Source organism: Plectropomus leopardus, chromosome 1 (genome assembly GCF_026936395.1).
Source record: "Plectropomus leopardus strain MGB_pleo_1.0 chromosome 1, ASM2693639v1, whole genome shotgun sequence".
Taxonomy (NCBI): domain Eukaryota; kingdom Metazoa; phylum Chordata; class Actinopteri; order Perciformes; family Serranidae; genus Plectropomus; species Plectropomus leopardus.
In genome coordinates, this window is record NC_142176.1 from 7,744,429 (window position 1) to 7,764,019 (window position 19,591).

At 38.3% G+C, this 19,591-nt stretch overlaps 1 protein-coding gene across 1 annotated transcript in view; it reads left to right on the plus strand.

Moving 5' to 3' along the window:
- Positions 1 to 19,591, plus strand: part of LOC121945971 (uncharacterized) — a 124,425-nt gene that overhangs the window by 55,700 nt on the left and 49,134 nt on the right. Inside the window, exon 9 of the mRNA XM_088070168.1 lies at positions 6,964 to 7,064. The gene's annotated coding sequence lies outside the window, so the exon portion shown is untranslated. The remainder of the gene's footprint in view (positions 1 to 6,963; positions 7,065 to 19,591) is intronic.

The following is a 19,591-nucleotide window of genomic DNA, read 5'->3' on the forward strand; positions in this document are numbered from 1 at the left end:
GTGGCGTTTCAAAATCCTGACAGCTGTGACTCAAGCTTATTAACCCTTGGAAACCTTGGTGAATTCATTTAAAGATATGGGGCAAAGGCAATAATAAACACTGACCAAGACATGGCCCATAAATGAGCAAGAAATTAATTAATATTTACAAAAAAAAAACAAATTTAAAACAATCACAAAAAAGGAAAAGTGATGAACAAACACAAACAAAACATTACCCCACAGAAGTGCAGAAAATTGAAAAATAAAACTATACATATTTGTATGTAACATGATTAAAATTATTATAATAATTATTATAATAATTATAAATAAAGTTTTCCCTATTTTTCCCTTTTTTGTTTTCTTAATATTTTTCAAAACACATGATTTTCTTGTCATCTTTTACTAATTTCTTGCATTTTTTGAGTCATTTCTTGCCAAGTTATTCATTTCCTTGTTCCCATGCTTTTAAACAAAATCAAACCAATTTGCATTGGTTTCAAAAGGGTTAAAAACCGTGTGAAAGGCATAAGAACGCAACACAAGAAAACTAATGTTGATCCAGGTTTCAAAGGGGTTTAATTTTCATCTTTTATCTCTCATTGCACGTGAGAGAAGAGTCCAAGTTTCCATCCATTAGGCAAAATGGCTAAAGTGGATATGTGTTGAAGACATGATGAGGTTTGGGATTAGATTCTTCTAGAATTTTTCGCTTGAAGATATCTCTATTTTCATGTGTAGCTTCTCTGGATAATTTCCATAGACAGCAGGCAGAGAAATCAGTTTGAAACTTTGTTAAAATGGGCTTCAACCTCACATCGGGGGGTGCCTGGCTTTGTTGTTGGACTTACAATAACATCTCAGCCATATCTCCGTGGAGACAGATTTTGGACTAGGCTTATAAGCAGAGAAACATACAGTAGAAAACTGCTTTTGAAATTTAGCCAAAACTGTCTGGGGAAATTATTCTCCATAGAAAGAAGCCAGAAGTGTTTTAATGTGCTGTCTTTATGTTTAAATTGAAATGTGCTTCCCAAGTTGCTGGAGTTCTTTAGAAATGTACAGCAGTGTTGTTTGTTTGATCTACACAGATCAGTAAAGATTAGTACCTTAGACAGGAAATGGTTACAGTCTGTTCCAACACGTGGCTGCCGTTCACAGATTTTAGTGCATTTTGTTTGTTTCTAAATCTGAGAGCTGAATTTGTTGTTAAGGGTTTAAAAATATCATCCCTAAAGACAATTTGAAAAGATGAAGTTTGCAAAGCAGATTGCCAGGATCTGTCTGAATCAATTTGACTTTTTTAGTGCAATACACACTGGACGTAGCATTGTGCCCTTGAACAGACATTCAGAGATGTCTGTAGCATATCCCAAATGTGCCAAACAGACACAAGTGGTAGTTATTATAAGGTTCAGCAGCTATAATATGCTGCTCTGGTTATTGAGTATAATAAAACTGCTGCGTTTCAGGAGAGTAGATGTACACTGATGTAGGGAAATAGGATTTAGGGTTATCTTGAGGAGGGACAGCCATCCTTTGCATAGGAACTTCTACTACTACTTACTATTACCAAAATGCTCAGCTGAAAGGTTCAGGATGTTATTTGTTCCAGTAGCAGTTTGGCTTTTGAATTAATAATATTAATGCATGTTTTTTCCTGCAGTCTATTTATTTAGTGTATGTAACATTTGCTTTTGCTGTTATTGCCCACAAACTGTTTACATGGTTGTACACTGGCGTATTTGCCCTTTTTCAATTTTGTTTTTTTGGTCTAACCCAGTGACTGTGTACAGCATTTACTGACCCCTTTTTTTGTTGTTGCAATGGGATTATTCACTTCCCTCCAAAAACTCTGCCTGATGTTGTCTGTCATGTAGATGAGGTATTCTGTGTACTGTGGCCAAGTTCTTTTTTGTAATATTGTGTATATATTTGTCTGTGGTGGCCAACCAGTTTACCTATTGGGGTTTAAAAAGTTTATTCCTACTATACTATACTATACTATACTATACTATACTATACTATACTATACTATACTATCAGCAGCTTCTCAAATTTGAGAAATAGAGTTTCCTTGGGTTTTTAACCATACGTTGGATAAAACTCAAAAAAGTGAAAAACATCCATTATAATTACCCAGTGATATATAATGACTGTATAATGAAATAATTTGAAAAATAATAAACTTCATTGAAGCCAGAATATAGTAATTAAATGAAAAGTAACAATGGATTCCTTTTTCTTACTTGATGTGAGTACCTTCCTCTGCATTTCTGTTGCTACTTGAGTAACTGCACTGCTTGCAGCAGCATTACCTGTCTAACTTGACAGTGTGTACTTTGTGGTCTAAGGTGTTATCAGTACGTAAAAAAAATCTTTACAATTACATGCATGCATAAGTTTTCTTCTTTTAAAACAAAAAGTAGAGCAGAAAGTCTCCTCCACATCGTCCAACTTTGGGTGGTTAATGTTGGCGCAGGATGAACAGATTTTATATTAATCCCAGAATAGTTTCTCGGCAACAGCCTCCTTTATTTTATCTTGTGTGGCTTTTATCTTTATTCAATCTGTATCTTAATTGGTATTGATTTTGTGTAACTTTATATTTAACCACCTCCCACCCTCTGATTTATTCCGTCTGCTTCCTCTTTAATCATTACTTGGATCTTTTAAATGCCATTTATTTAGTTCGAAATTAAAATAGGCAAAATGAATTACAGATCAAAAACCAAAGGTGATGAGTTGAAAATGTGTGTGTGTTTTTAGAGCAGGGTGAATATGTGTTTTGAGTGATGATGCCTTCAGTGACACAGACAGGTGTTTGTGCTGAGGCTGACCACAGAGGCCTGGCTGTCCAAGATAACAAGTGCTGAGCACAAGTGCTGTTGAAAATACTGCAAGTACGAGTTAAACTAAAACATACAGGAAATCTCAGTAATACCTGAGAGCTTAAGTGTTACTGTTAGACAAAAGAGAGCAGCTGTATTAACTAGTGAGGGTAGGAAATAAGTGTTATTGCATATTATCTGTTATTTGTTGTGTGTGTTGTTTTGTGAATATAATCACTTCTTTTTTAAATTTCTTCTTTTATCTTTTTCAAGCAAAATTAATGAATGTCTCTTTAATAAGCTTCAAAATTTTGCATTATTTTGTCACTTCTTGCACAGCTATATTTACTGCACTGTTTCATCAGCATGTCTCTCTGTTTGTGTGGTGTGTAGTGTTTGTTTGTCTAGTTATTTTTAAACTCATTTCAAAGACAAATTTACATTGCTTTCTGACAGACCATACAGTTGGCTCTGTCACCAGCACGCTGTTTATTTTTAGTTCTTGTTACCGCTCGGCAGAGTCCATCCTGAAGCAGGTTAACAGGGAGCGAACATGGCAGGGTGCAGCTACATGCACACTTAACCCTTTTATACCACACAAGACCTTTCTGTTGGACTATGAACTGCGGCACTGAGAAGCAGCGGCTGCTGGCATTTTCCTATGCATAGACAAAGGTCATTCATGTTGCTTTAGGCTTCGATAAATTGTTGGTTCTACTACAAAACAGATACAGTTTTACATTCTTTTACTTTTCCACCAATGAATCTTTGGCTTTACCAAGGCATTTCCATAACTTCACAGTTATCTATCATAAAACAAGCAACTTCAAGGTTATTGACATCATAAAAACACTGTTTGTGGCATATTTTTCCTATTATTATTGTAATATTTTGTTGATTTTTTTTCAAGATGGCGATGTATACAGATGCAATGGCCCCTCTCAACAACACAGTGCTATTATTTGTTTTTTCATCTATCTCTACATGTCCATCCATGTTAAGATGCAAGTGTAGTTATATTAGTTACTTTTTTCTACTTTTTCTGTTGTCTCTTCATCTCATGTTCTTGGATGTATACACCAAGGGTTTGGTAGAAACGACAATTCGGTCCTGTTTACGTCCTGTACATACGGCAGAACTGACAGTAAAGCTGACTTTGACTGACTTTGATTATTGCGGAAATGCATTTTGGGCCACAGGGGATTTTTTTCACTGCAATACTGTGAGTGGCCACTTTGAAAAACTGGAAGCATAGGTGAGCTAATGATGCATAGTGTCAACTTGTAGTTTTTGGTAGTTGTGACACCCTGCGGTGACGAAATTTAAAGTAACTGTATCCATCATCTTTATCACATTATCTCACTACAAATGCACAAAGTTTTTCACCTCTTACAAGAAGAAAACTTTTGTTCTGATGAACTGCCGTTTCCTTTCAGGGATATTATACAAAAAATCTGCATAAAAGCAGAATGTTCAACATGTATCATTGGCGTAATTGTTTTATTAATATTGTAGGATCATGCTTTGTTGAGGAGCTTTGTAACAGACAGCTGCATCAACAAGGCTTGTTTGATTTATTTTGGTGGGGCGATGTCTAGCTCACCTGGTAGTGCGCTCATAAGGCTAAGGCCTCTGCAGCAGCATCAGTTTGATCCCAGCCTGTGGCCCCTTGCTGCTTGTCCTCCCCCCTCTCTCTCCCTCCATCTCTGTCTCTCTTAACCCCTTAAAACCTGATCAAACTGGCTTGATTTCTTCCAAAAACCATGTGAAGATGGCCACAAGCAACTAAACAAGAAATGGACCAAAAATGAGCAAGAAATAAGTGAAAGTGACAAGAAAATTACCTTAGGTAATAGGTAATAGGTTTAAAAATAGTAAAAAAAAAACCAAGAAAACAACATTAAAAACTGCTAAAATTTCATCTTATATTCAGTTATATAAGAATTATAAATGTAGTTACATATGGTAATTTTTCACCCTGATTTTCGCAAATATTTTTAGGGTCTTTTTTGGTTACCCTGTAATTTTTAGTGTTTTATGAGACATTTTTATTTCCAACAACTTTTCTCTTAAAAAGAAATCAAACAAAATTTCTCCGGGTTCAGAGATTAAATGCTCATGAAAAGTGTCTGAACGCAGCACAAGAAGACTGATGTCGATCCAGGTGTTAAAGGTTTAAAGATGTTCTGTCAATGAAGGGAAAATGGCCCCAAAAATTGTCTAAAAAAACAACTTTTATTTTGTTGGCTCATAGCCAGACTATGCACATCTTACAGTGAAGCTGATAATAATCAAATTCTCTAGGTTACACCAGTCATATTTTGCATTTCTGTAACACAATTTTCACCATTGTTTGTGTTTCATCATGTCGTGTGGATTACCTTTACTGACAAAATGTAACAGACAAGACAAAAATCGACTCCTCTGCTTCTCTCTGTACCAAGATGGGGATAAGACAGTCCGCTTTTAGTGGCCAGACCTCATTCTGTCTCTGAATTTTTTGTAGAGATAACCAACGTAATCTGTGGCTGCTCTGGCACCCCATGAAGCATCATCCCTTCAAAATAGAGGGTCAATCTTCTGCCAATGCTTCTCTGCCCAGTACTGTTAAGGATTGCAGGATATTAAAAGGGATTCAGCCCACAGAAGGGGCTGTGGTATTTACTGGATGAGAGCTGAGGGCAGAGATGGAAACAGTTTAAAAGCTGAACCACATGCTGACAGAGTGGTAAAACCAGAGAACGAGAAACCCCGAACGCTGGGGGGCAACAAGCAGCAGTGCTGTAAGGAGGGAAAGATTGTGAGGCTTTGTGCTCATGCAGAGAAAAGTGAGATAGATTGTTGTTTAAAGACGCACATAGCAGTGGAGTAGTCTGACATTGTAACAGTTCAGCATTCAAATTCATACAAAAATTACTATTGTGAGGCATTTTGTTTTAGTCCAGTTGCCAGATTAAAATGCTAATATTGTACATTTCTGCACACTATGCATATGTTACTAAGTGATGTAGTTCAAATAAGCAAGAAAACAGCAGACTGCTGTTTGAGAACAACAAAACAGGTCATTTTTAACAACACATTTTCATCCATGTTTGTGATAACCAAACCAGGTATTTTAAACCAAAATATGATATTTTCTAATCCCGAACAACTGGATTTCGTGCCTAAACCTAACCACATATTAACTACAGAATTGTGACAAAATAAAATTGAAAATTTAAATTTAAAATGTAAAGAGTTTATCCACTTAATATGAAATGTAGAAATGTAATATATGAAATATGCATTTTTAACCATACTTTGGTTGAATATAATATTTACATATAAAGCAACATAACACATTTTGAGCCCCAACACTGAAATATCCTGTCACTGCTGTATGCACACCCTTCCACAGAAATGTACAACTGCATTAATCGTTGTCCTGCCAGAACCCTTAACATGCATGACGGTGGGAGGGCCTGTTACACTGCTTGCAGCTAGTTTTTTGAGTTTAATTTGAAGAAGTGGAAAAAGAAGACTAAATTAAGAGTCCAGTCATAAAAGCAATTCAGTGTCAAAGTGTTGGACAGTGCCGGCAGAGGCTAGTGGCAAGCACTACTATTTGATTAATCAAAAATAGTCGATGGGAATGCTTCATTATGAAAATAACCGATAGCATCCCAACATTTAACCCTCATTGCAAAAAAATGTAATATCTTTGTTGGCAGTTTGCAACTTCTGTTAAGATGCTGTAATAAATAAGGTTAAAAAAAGAGACAACACTAAGACAGATGGAAATAATGAAATTTAAATTCTGAGGCAACCATACAATTTATTAAAATAACCAAAACATAATCCAATCTTTGACCAGTCTAATTATTAGCTGTTGATTAACCACCATTTCACTTTTATAAAACAAATTACGTTTTCTCCTTTCATGTTTGCTCACATCGTTTTTTTATGATGGAGCAATATCTCATAGACGTCCTCCATGTTCACCACATGTTGAGCCTTAACCCAAGATTAGGAAATGCTCTTTTAAGGCTGTGGGATTTCCTGCGTGCTCAGTCCTCAGTTGTCTCTCCTGCAGAGTATCTGACAATGAAGCCAAAGGCCAGTAAATGTCAAATGCTGTGGTCTGACTCCCCCGTCCTCTTTCTTCACTCAGATCCTCCTCCCCGCAGCGACATCTGAAGGTTTTATGCCCACTGAAGTCAACGATCAAGCCACGTCCAGCCAGCGCTGCACTGAGGGAGTGTATAACATACTGTGAGTAAACATACCTATTCACACATACATGTGACTCTCACAGCAGTGACTTATCCCTCACATGTTACTGTAGTTTTTAATGCTGTGTTTGGTCTACTCTGCTTCATTAATGTAGTATATATTATGACTTTATGCCTCTGGTTACCAGATCAAGCTTCAAAGTGTTTTCATTAACCTCTTAGTGATGCCGCAGACACCAAGTCATGTCTTCAGTTGCTTTTGTGGCAATTGGCTCGAGGTGCAGTCTTTCCATTGTTGTATCAGTTTAGGTATTTATCTCTATTGGACAGATTATCATCAACTTTAGTACAGACTCTCACCATCCAAGAGGATGAATCTTAATGACTGTTTGTTCTGTTCAAGCATGTCCAAATTTCCAATGTCTAATGCTATAGCATAACATTGATATTTCTTTAACTAATGAGGTTATTCCCATTAACCTTTAAATTTATGGTATTAGAGCTAACTCAGGGTTTTTCCTGGCTCAAAATGAGGTGGTTCAATCCTGATCATGTTCACATCTGTGCAGGTTTACCGTTACTTTAACTAATTTAAACAAATACTTTTTATTTTTATTTTCATATGCAAAGTATTTTATGATACTTTCCCAACAAAACTATCCAAAAATAACAAAATGACATTTTTGAAAATAAGTGTAGTAAAACCATTGAGGTGTGAATCTGGCAATGGCAGTTTTGTTTCTATGGGACATTTCATTACTGACCTTACATCATAGATTTTATGGACACTACACATGATAAAAGTGAAGTTATTGAATATTTTAGTACCTAATTTTGGTGTTGCACTTGGTAGATAACTCAATTTGTAGAAAATCTAACAAAATAAGGACATATTAGCCCACTTTGTGTGATTTTGGTAACCATATAGATCAGACAGGAATTTATTCTGAAAGCTGCGGAGGGTTTGTTCCCTGTAGGTCAGGCTCACAGGGACTCCTGCAGGGCACCAGATTGTCTGTGAACCAGGCCGCGGTATTTGGCAGCGGGCTGGAGGGGAGGCAGCCCCAGATAGTGGTGGTTGTGTGCGGGTAGATGCCAGGAATACTAGTGCAGATGAGTTGTTGAACAGTGTGTGGCAGTCTGAAGAGTTACAGTGTCGACCTACATGTCTCATCAAGAACAGAGGAAAGGAAGGATAACGTGGCAAAGGTATTCCTCTGTAGTTTGTGACTGACTATACTTGTGCATGAAACGGCACGTCTGGCATATAATAGAAGATTCTCTTTCAAACTGGGCAGGTGATTTGTCAGGTAGAGCACATACAGCTACTCAGGAAGCACAAACAGGCGAGGTGGTATTATGCACTTTTGCTACTTTTCCTCGTGGTCAATTTTTCAACTCTACCATATCTGAGACATTTTTAATTTGAAAATTCCTTGCTTATTTCACATAATTGAAATTATCTCAGGGAAATTGATGCCAGCTTTCTTCTTAATGGAAAGCAGACATTCTTCCTCAGGCTTCCTTTGCATGAGATCCAAAATTCGAGCCCGGCGTCTGGAAGCAAGTGCATTGCAACCCCCATCTATCCTGGGTTAATTGACTCTTAGAATCCATTTCCAGTACTCGTATTTCTCTGTTGCCTGAGCCGTATCAATATCACTTCATTATTCCGACAAACAAAACAACCGTTCCAAACATAACAAACCGCATAATAATTTTTGAACCCTCACTGCTGGTTAGACTGCAGTGTACACTGAGGTGCCATCAGTTTCCGGGGAGGAGGGGGGGTTCTCCATCTGCTCACCCAGATAAAACATTCAATTTTGTTTGTGTTACAAGTCGAGGCCCCTCTCGTGTTCTGCTCTGCCTGTGTGAGAGCTACAAGAAGCAAAGACAAGAACAGGATGCTGGAAAACAAAAGCCCAATGGGAGTTTTACCACACTGCCTTGGCTAACCCATTCACCATATAATTAACTATCCACATCAAATGCACCTCCCAAACACCAGTAAAGCACAAGCGCCGTGGTAAATATTCTTGAGACAGTGCACTAATCTTTTGACAAAACAAAAACCATTAGAGGATAATGAAAATGAAGAGAAATCATTCAGCCATCCAAGCAGAGCTTCCACAGGAACATTTTTGAGCCGCCATAGTATTTTTTTGGAGAGTGTCCATGTGTTCCCATTCCCACTGAGCTCCCCCGGCTCTCGTCTTATGAAAATGTGTCTTTTAATTAAACTAGTTGGTGGGACGCGTCGGGCTCAGGGGGCAACGTCGGTGATGATCAATGTTGGCCAAGCAACAGAGTCGCAGCACAAAGAGGACGGAGCATTGCTTTCAGACCTTTTTTCCTCTTCAGGCCTCCCTGTTATCTTTCAGCCCCATTTTCAGGTACATTCATCTGTGTGTGTGTGTGTGTGTGTGTGTGTGTGTGTGTGTGTGTGTGTGTGTGTGTGTGTGTGTGTGTGTGTGTGTGTGTGTGTGCGTGCGTGCGTAGGGGTGCACAGACGGTGTAGTTCCATTTCTACGGCCCATTGTCCTCCATCAGGCACAACGGGATGTTATCAGCCTCAGCCAGGCTCAACCTCCCACAATGCTTCATTACCTGTGTGTGTGTTTGTGTTTGTGTGAGTGCGTGTGCGTGTGTGTGTGTGGGTGGGTGCATGTGTGCGTGTGTGTGTGTTTTGTCATCCCACAAACAATGCTTCATTACACGTCTCTCCCGGGGCTCCCTTAACATTTCTTCTTGTCTCATTACCCAGTGAGAGTCCCGTTATCTGTTCCAGTCATATTTACCGCACAGACCTTTGCCTTCTCAGAAACTCACACTCAAACACACACACACAAACACACAAACACACACACACACACACACACACACACAAACAGAGCTGTCATGTTTGTTAGTGGTGTAATCCCAACATCAGTGCTCGTAATGAATAATCACTTAGTGTTTAATCTGTATTGGCGTGTGCACATAAGAGCTCAAAGACATACATACTTCTAAAAATAAATATACTCATAATGTCTGATTTATCTAATTTCATTTAAAGTTCCTCTATGGGCATTGATTAAAACTCTTAAAACTCTAATTATTGATTAAAACACTTTGGCCTCATTTCGTTGGGTGTGATTAAGCTAAATATTCCCTCCCATTCAAATAGATTGAGACTAGAACGTTCAAATCAAACAGCCATTTTTATGTGAACTGTTGACATTGCATTGTGGCTCACCACTAAGTTCCATTAAGTCCATCAACTGCGCATTACAGCTACGCCATGTTCTCATGAGCTGATTGTGAACGTTCTTGACAATGCTAGTGATTCCACCAGGCTCCCTGCTCTGCTCCGCAGAAATTACACACAGTCTATTTTTGCCGGACGCGCATCCGGTCAATTTTCAAAATAAAATGCTTTGCATGGCCTCAGGATTATGTTTCCCATAACTAACGTTACCTCAGCAGTATCTGCTCCTTCTCCATCCACCAGCCCTCTGCATTCTGTCGTGTGTTGTCATGATAACTAACATTACCATTTTCTTTTGTCAAATTATCACAGCAAATAGTTAAATATCCTTTATATTCATTCTATTTCTATGGTCCCGCTTATAACCTGCTCACCTACAGCTCTACTATACCTGCTCACCTTCAATTCTGCCCATCAGACATATAAACCTTTGACTGTAAATGTTAGATAGCATAAGCTTTTGGCTCAGTTATGTCATATAACGGCTAATATGTGTTGCTAACATTGGTCAAACCTTTTTCTTGATTGGCCGACTTGAGGAGTTGAAGTGATAGTGAAACTCAACTTAAATAATACTGATACATAGCCCGGCTTCTCTTTTGAAACCTCTTGTTTTGCTGTAGTGTTATAGGATTGGTTCCTGAGGTTTGTGATGTAATAAACCCTGGAAATCAGAATCTGTATTTAGAGATTGTCTTTGGAGGCAGGCAGAAGTGTCATAGTCAGTAGGCAGGTTTCCATTACATTTTTCTGCAAAACCTAAGCTATGTTTTCGACATGTCAAATCATGTGAGATGACTGTGTTTCTGTTGAGTGATGTTATGCAACTTCTCCTTTTGTGATAATATTCCTAGAAGCAGGTGAAGGATGTTCAAAACATCTGCACGTTTATTTCTATTGCAGCCACCGCACTAGCCGCCATTATTTCTAATCGAAGGCGATGTAGGCGTGTTATGTGAGCGATAATGGAAAGGCAAGCCTTTTATACGTGGTAGAGACCACGTGGTAGAGACCACGTATAAGGGATTTCTGGGAGGTGATAGTTCACGATTTCCCAGAGGAATTGTGGATTCAAAATTTCCAGATAATCGCCTCAACTTTTGAAGAGTTATGCGATGCAATAACACCTCTTGTAGCGCCTGTTACACCATACCCGAGGGAGCCAGTTCTTACCGACAAGCACATTGCCATAGCTTTTTATAAACTAGCTTTGTTGTACATCATGTGACCTTAAAAAGAGAAAACAGTGTTTTTTATTGCAGTTTTGCGAAAAGTGGATTTTTTTTTTTTCGCCTGAAATACAACCTCATGGAAGTGAGAAAACTTTTTTTGTGATAAATGGAAGTTTTTTTCCATTAGCCATGTTTTCTATTCACATTTTCAATTTGTGCAATCTGAGGGTTAATGGAAACCTAGTGAAGATGATTTGTGGTTTGCGTGAAAACACACTTTAACCGTCTGTGACATTGTATCTTGTCCCAAATGTATTTTTTCCTCATAGGTTGTCAGGCTTTTTGCATTTAGTAGATATTACTCTACATCTCCTCTTTCTAATGCCGCCACACAGAAAAGACATTAGTCTCTCCAGGAAATGAAGACTTTGGCAGTCAGGTGGTTCGGGCTGGATGCTGTCACTGTCTGCTTTGTTCACATTCAAATATTCAAAGTCAGCCAGCGCGAGTGCAGATGAATACGATGGCAGGGCTGGAGGCTGCAGCGCATCACGTCTAATAAGAATCTGTCAGGTTATCATAGAAAGTCTATTGATCATCCACATCTGGCCCAGTTTCTCTCCTCGGCCCAGATTTAGGATTTCACAGCATGGTCGATGGAAAATGAATTACAAAAACACAGAAATAGTGGAACGCATGGAGTCGGGGAATGTATAATTAGATGTAATTATTCAGCGTTATGTAATCCCGTTTTTATAGTTATTTCAAGAAGCTGTGTGTCATACTGGTGTAACATAAGCTTAATGTTTAAATCCGAAACAGCATCCGTTTACGTCTGTATTTACATAATAGTGAATATTTTCACTTCAACTGAAATGTAAACTTCAACTCAGCAGCTCGTAAATTTGAATTGACTTAGAACATTGGGAGGTCACAAGCAGCAAAAAAAAAAAAAAATTACCTGAAAAAAAAGAAAAAAGAAAAGTGTAAAGCAAACCAAAATAAAAAACAACAAGAAAATAACTTCAAGAAAGTACAACACACACACACACACACACACACACACACACACACATATATATATATATATATATGTATATATAATCCCCAAGCCAGTTTTCAGATCATGTCCTGGTCGCCTTTTACTCATTGTTTTTGCCGTTTGTGGGACATTTCTTGTCAAGTTGCTCAATATGTTTTTCCAATGTTTTTGAATGAAATCAATTCAGTTTTGTGTAAGTAAAAGGCATCTGACATCAGTCCAGGTGTTAAAGGGTTAGACCTCTGCTTCACAGTCAGTTTTAATGATGGAAGATATTATATGTGTTGTTTTCAAATGAAACTTACTGTTTCCTTTGTGATAGAGTGGGAAATAAAAAGAGATTCAGAGGGATTTTTTTTTTATAACCTGGCTTTTCTCATAACCAGCCTCCGAGGGGATAACAGGGCCTCGAGCTTTTGAACAGCTGATTGTGAATGCATGTTTTTTTAATAAAGGCCAGCTGCCTGCTCGACTGATTATCCGCAGTCTCCATACACAGTGATAAACAAGCACATTAGAGACCAGCGCATCTGCTGACACCTCCTGATACACAAGGTCTTTTCAAGAATTCATTTATGTCTGGTGTTTTTTTAAATGGGCCTGGCACTTGTGGATGGTTGTGCCTCTGGGCTGCATGCCCTCTCCAATTTAAATCTGTTTGCCTAATTGATAAATGTTATCGCTTAATAAGTTGTGACAGAAAATTAATAGCACTGGTCAGAGCGGGTGTGTGAAGGTCGCGCTGGAGGCTGATGGTTGATGGTTTAATTGGTTTTTACTGGGGTCTCAAGTTGTTTCTAACTAGACACAGCATCCTAAAACCACCCCGATGGCTAATTCTGGCACACGTACTGGCACTTTAATCAGGATCCAGTCCCAAAATTACCCCAAAGACTGGTCTGCTGCTATTAGATTTACTATGTGGAAGAGAAAAGCCTTTCCTCAGATTAGAGTTACGTACAGTATCAGTAATCTGTTGTTCAGGGAGTTCAAGGGTTACTTAGTCATGCAGGGTTGATGATCTATTACAGTTCTGTTAATTGTATAAATTTCCCACATTGCCCATAATATGTTTTTTCAAACCCTGTAGAGGGGCCATGAACTCAGGTGTGTGTTTTCATGATAAAAGATGTTCAAATAATTGGAGCATCCAAATCCAATCTCAATGATTGGCACCAGGACTGATCAGGGCATTTGTTAACTGATCAGGATTGGCCTTGTTGAACTACATAGAGCCTAGTCTGGTCCTTTATTTTCATGTCAGCTGTCACCCTGGTATTTTTAATTGTGACGCTTTCATCATAACAAAGCAACAAGTGCAGGAAATGGGTTCTGTACTGTTTCCTGCACAGTTAAAACATAGGCAAAAAAAAAAAAAATAGACAAAACAGTAAAACTAAGTAACGCTGATCAAATAAAAATGAAGATTCTGTTACTGTGTTGCCTATGTCTCGCCTCAAAAGCTCTCAGAAACAAACTCTGGGTCACTGTTTATGGGCTTGTGTCCACGTAGCATTTTCCGACAGCAGAAAAGCGGTGGCAGGGTGCAGGGGAGCACTTCACCCCAGTGCTTCATAAAACGGCGCCTCCAGCGCCTTTTTTGAATGATGTGCTGCATGTGGGTTTTGCTTCTATGACGATATATAGACATTAACGTTAGCTAGTAAGCTACTGTGACACTACGTTAACAGAGGGCGGCTTACACAGTTAACAAGCTTACATCCAGTGCAGTGATAAAACACAACATTCACCAATAACATCCAGCGTCAGCTATGCAATCTGCTCCCACAGATGGGATGTCTTTATTGTGCTAGTAGCCTGGCTAAGAAGCAGCAATGACATCAGCATGACCTTTCTGTAAAGTTCAGAGATTTTTTACTAAGCAGCTGCACGAAAAAGGTGGAGCACATGCAGCTGAATGTGGCCGCCTCACAGGAAATAACTGAAAAAAGACACAGAAAACAAACACTAAGTGGACACAGACACAGCTGTAAAACAAAATTGTTTCTTGCCGTATGGCTGCTATTGTGGAACATGTGCAAGTTTGCATTACGTTACCTATCAGAGGGAGCATTAATTGGTCTGGTGAGGTGCAGTGCATTGTGGTAGTTGTAGCTTTTCTACATCTTTAGCAAAAGCTTCCCTTTTCTGTCTTCTAAGTATTAGCATGTCTGTACGGCATAGACATCCAAGTTTCATTAAAAGGCTGTCATTTCAGAAGCGAAATACTTCTTTAAGTACAGTAATTCAGCATGTACTTAGTTAAATTCCATCACTGACTTTGACCTTTAAAAAGTTTTCTTTTACCTTTCATCTTAGAATTTGTTGTTAAAATGGCAAAATCTTTTTAATGTTTTCAAAACTTTTACTCTTTAAAGTTCTACTACTTTTCATTAATTTTCTTTCATACTTTTATTCCTTAATGATGGTTTTAAAAGAATTTGTCAGTGGTTTTTAAAAAGTACCATAAACAGTGGTAAGTACTTGCCATCGAGCAAGAACTATCCAGACATGACGCAACACATTCCTCTACTGGCAAAACTAAAATATACAGCAAACAAAGTGATTTCCGACATGCTCAAACAACCTCACTTTGGTGTTTTACCACAGTCCGTTAATGCACACACTGCTTCACAGTCCTCTATGTATCTTTATTAGATCTCCTGCAGCTCCCTCTCATCTTTCTCCACCTTATTCATCCTTTCAGGAGCTCGATGAAAAATTCATACTTGGGGATGGTGAACTGCCCACTCTTATTTAAAAGAAATCATTCATTTTCACATCCATTGGTATATTCAGACTACCTCTTTAGATCTGAATCTGCACTTTACAAAGAGGAGGGAAAGTTCTATCAGTGATGGGATAAAAGGTCCAAGTAGGCAATTTATTCATATGCTGGCAAAGGCTTCTCTTACAGCACACTGTGAACATAAACACATTTAACGCCTCTAGCTATGCTAACTACCCTTTCGCCATTAGCAGAAAACAATATCCCTGTTTCTGTTGTTCTTTCCACCTGGTTTGCAAATTTTACAGTTGCTTGAACATATTATTCATATTTCTGATTGTGAGTATTATTTTTTTTTTCTAATTATTATTATTCACACTTAAAATGTTTTGCAACATCCCAAAATAATACATGAATTTTAATCAGGTCAAACTTTTAAATCAGCACAATCATCCAGCAGGGAGGTTCACCAGGTCACACAAATACATTAAACACACACACATGCACCATGACACCGGGTTATATAAACACTTAGCTGCTTCGTCTGACCACAGGTCAATAGTGGCTTGCCTTGTCACTGGCTCAGCTGCACTCTTTAATTATACACCCATTGATTGGCCAGCATGTCGATAAGGCATTTAAGCAGCTTAATCCTCCTTGTATTAACATGAGCAATATGCACATAGTTTATGTATTAATTCTCAGCCTGAGGTGGAGCACTTGTATTTGTTGCTTCTTGCATTTCAATGTGGCTGCCTGAGGTTTTCGTGAAATGTCAATAGAAAGAGCAGAAAGAGCAGTCGATTTGACTGCTTGTGGCAGGAGCAGGAAGCGGTGGTGGTGGTGGTGGTGGTGGGGAAGGCAGATGAGGAAAGGGGGGGGGTCGGACTGCTGAAGTTACTCTGTGTTTTGCTGAACTGATGCCAAGCTGCTATCCGTTCTCTGTTCTACCCCAACAAATCTATCAGGAAGAGTAAGACATCCCTTAAAGTTAAATTAGAGCTGATTGAAAAAGCAATTTTCAATTGAATGCTGTTAAGGCGCCCATTCAAGCATAGATGCCGGCAGCACCCCCACTCTCCTCCCTCCTTCTCCTCGCCCTCTGCTTCCTTACAGTAGATGAGAGTTGTTGCTGAGGGAGTCACTCCATCACCTCTGTGGCGACCTCAAAGGCTCCAGCCCATGAATGGTAAACACCTCCGGGTGGAGCCACTCCCGGCCGAGGGGAGCAGGGGCCGGGACGGACGGGGAGCACAGGGCCACCTCTCACTGCGACCGGGACAGACAGAGCAGAGAGAACAAGAGAGGACTTGCTTTACAGCTGACTGACAGCAGGTTAATTGACTGAACCCTCCCCAGTGCGGCCCGCTAGAGAACCGCTTCCACCACCCCCCAGAAGCATCTCAATTCACCATCTAAGATAAAGACATTCAGAGTGATCATTGGCAAGCAGATGTTCATGGAAACGAACTGGGACTAATGACATAATAGTTCCTGTATAATGTTAAAAGTGTATATTCTCCAGAGTGGTTGTGCTAGATGCATTGCAGAGAATTAGTTGTTTAACTAAGCAACAACAAAGAAGTAATATCAGAGTCTTCCACCTTTAAGTTGTTATTTTAACTGGAAAAAAGAAAAAAAAATATTAATAATGCATTTTATTTATAGAGCGCTTTTCACAATACTCAAAGATGCTTAACAGAGACAAAATAAAGTCATATGACCTATTGCACAGTAGTGGGGTGTGAAATATTGACTATACTCTGACTATATTGAAAATATTAAGAATATATTGTCATAGTTTTCTTAAACCATAGGCATAAAACTTTTTTTTTTTTTTTTTTTTGCCTCTCATAGACACACACACAAAAAATGGGGCTCTTTTAGAGCTCCAGACCACTGCGATTTGCAAATCTATATCTAATCATTATATGAAAAGGAAAACTGTTTTTTTTTTTTTTTTTGCCAGCTCACAATGCATAAATCCTTCTGTTTAAAAGTGTAGCTGTAGAATTCTTTTTCTTTTCCCTTTATTGGATAGGATAGACTGACAGCATGAAAGGGGGAGAAAGAGGAGAAGACGTAGCAAAATGCCATGAGCTGGAGTCGAACCCATGACTGCAGCAGAAAGGTCTTTGCTTTCATACATGGTGCACCTGATCTATCCACTAAGCCACCAGACACCTCTGGCTGTGCCAGGTTTAACTGTCTACTTACATCTGTCTGTTGACCGAAAGCTTCACATTTTCATTGATGTATAAAAAAAAACAAAAAACAAAAACAAAACTTCCAGCCCAAGATAAGCAGTGTCTGTCAAATAAAAGCAACATAAGTTCTGCTTTGATTTTTTTTTAAAATTATAACATACTTTATTTAACTTTATTATAACAGTCATCTATGTAACTTTATTATAACAGTATTTTATTAAAAGTTATTTAACTATTTAACTTAATAATATGGCAATATCTACTTTATTTAACTTTATTGTATCTGTAGTTCATTTAATATTTTTGTATTTCAGTAGTCTACAGTAATTTAAGGATTTTTTTTGTAATTTTGTTTCTATTGGTTTAGGTCAAGGTCAAATTTATTTATGTAGCACATTTAGCAAAGTGCTGTACAAAGGTACTGGAGAAAATAAATAGTCAATAGAAATACATAAAATGCACAAGTAAAAACAAACATACCAAAACAATTAATCAGATACAAATATGAGGGATGAACAGCTCAAAATAAGTCAAAGGCCAACGAGAAGAAGTGAGTCTTGAGCAATGACTTTAAAATTCTCCAGAGTCTGGGCTGATCTAATATGAATGGGTAAATTGTTCCACAGTTTTGGAGCTGCCAACGCAAAAGCTCGGTCACCTTTTGTTTTTAGACGAGATTTTGGAACACTGAGAAGCAGCTGATTTAATGACCTCAGTGATCTAGTTGGTGTATAGACACAGATGAGCTCGACAAGATACTGAGGGACCAGAAGGATATTGCTCTAAATCAGGATCATTGATTAAGCCAGGATTTTCCAGCCTGAATTTAGCCTTGACTCGGTTGCATGACAGTAGAGACACATAAGTTACCATGGAGATTTATTTTGTGCAGCCAGCCCGCTCCTGAGCAGGCTAACAGCCGGGCTTGTTTCATCCTGGTGTCTGATTTCAGCTGTCACTCTGATCAGAAATAAACATGTTTTATAAATATTCCATGGTCTTTTTGTCCTCTTTATTTCTATTAATTTTTAGAAGGCTGCATTAAAACAGACTTCCACGCTGTAATTCATTGAAGTAGGTCTGCTGTTATCACTTTCAGTGTAAAGTTAAAGGTAACATGCACACTGAGGGAGATTTAAACCAGGGCCAAATAGTTAAAGTCAGCACCCGGTCCACAATACCACTTATTTTCCTGATCATCTTACTGTCAGAAGTTCAGTGAATATGTAATATATACTGGTCGGTTATTATTACATTCGTTGATATGAATAGAAATGACTAATGAAGTTGCAAAGGTGGAAGAAATCAGTGATGAGGCGCTCACCCTCCCTCAGACGCTCTGTGTGGCATTGTGGATGAGCATGGTCGAGGAGGATAAGTGTGTAAATACTTATTACCTTTATAGTGTTGGTAATTAGTCTTCATAAAACATTTCATTGATTATTAAGTGTCCAACAGATTTGCAAAAATAACAAGTATCTCCTTGCGTTGTAATTACAACGTGTCAGTGCAGCAGAAGCTAAAGGTAATAATAATTAATGTAATTTATAATGTAAACAGACACACACTGTATTAATGGTGACTTGAACCCAAGACCTGCAGGCAGAAAGCAACATGATTACCTGCTGCACTACATTATTTCCATTATCCTGGATATCTAAATTCTACTTTTGTGCAATAGCCCCCTGGGCAGTGATAACTTTCAGGTTGGCCCCTGCAGCACTCTATAAAGCTTAACTGAGAAATTGGTTGTGAATTTATAATTGATAGTATATTGTATGGTATGCATAGGCAGAAAAGGCACCATATAAAGAACAGGAATTCATATTTGGCTTTGACATAAGGGTCCAGTGGTGTAGTTCATTGACTTTGAGTTAAAAAAAAAAAAATCCAAAGTATATCTGAAGTTGGCTAACACTACCTAACATTAGCCACCATAAACTGCTGACGAGTATGATGGCAGAATTGAGTATTGAGTTGAGAAAGGTTGGATTTAACTGCTCATAAATTCAGCATTTTGTTGTATTTATATAATCTTTCTACAGGGACAGCGTTTGAAAGATTTCAAAAATCAAGGTTAGTAACTCATAAAAAATTAGCAGCTCTGGCTGAGTTATTGAAAGCTGTTGGAAAATCATAGTTTTAGTTAATAGTAACTTCCAACTGTT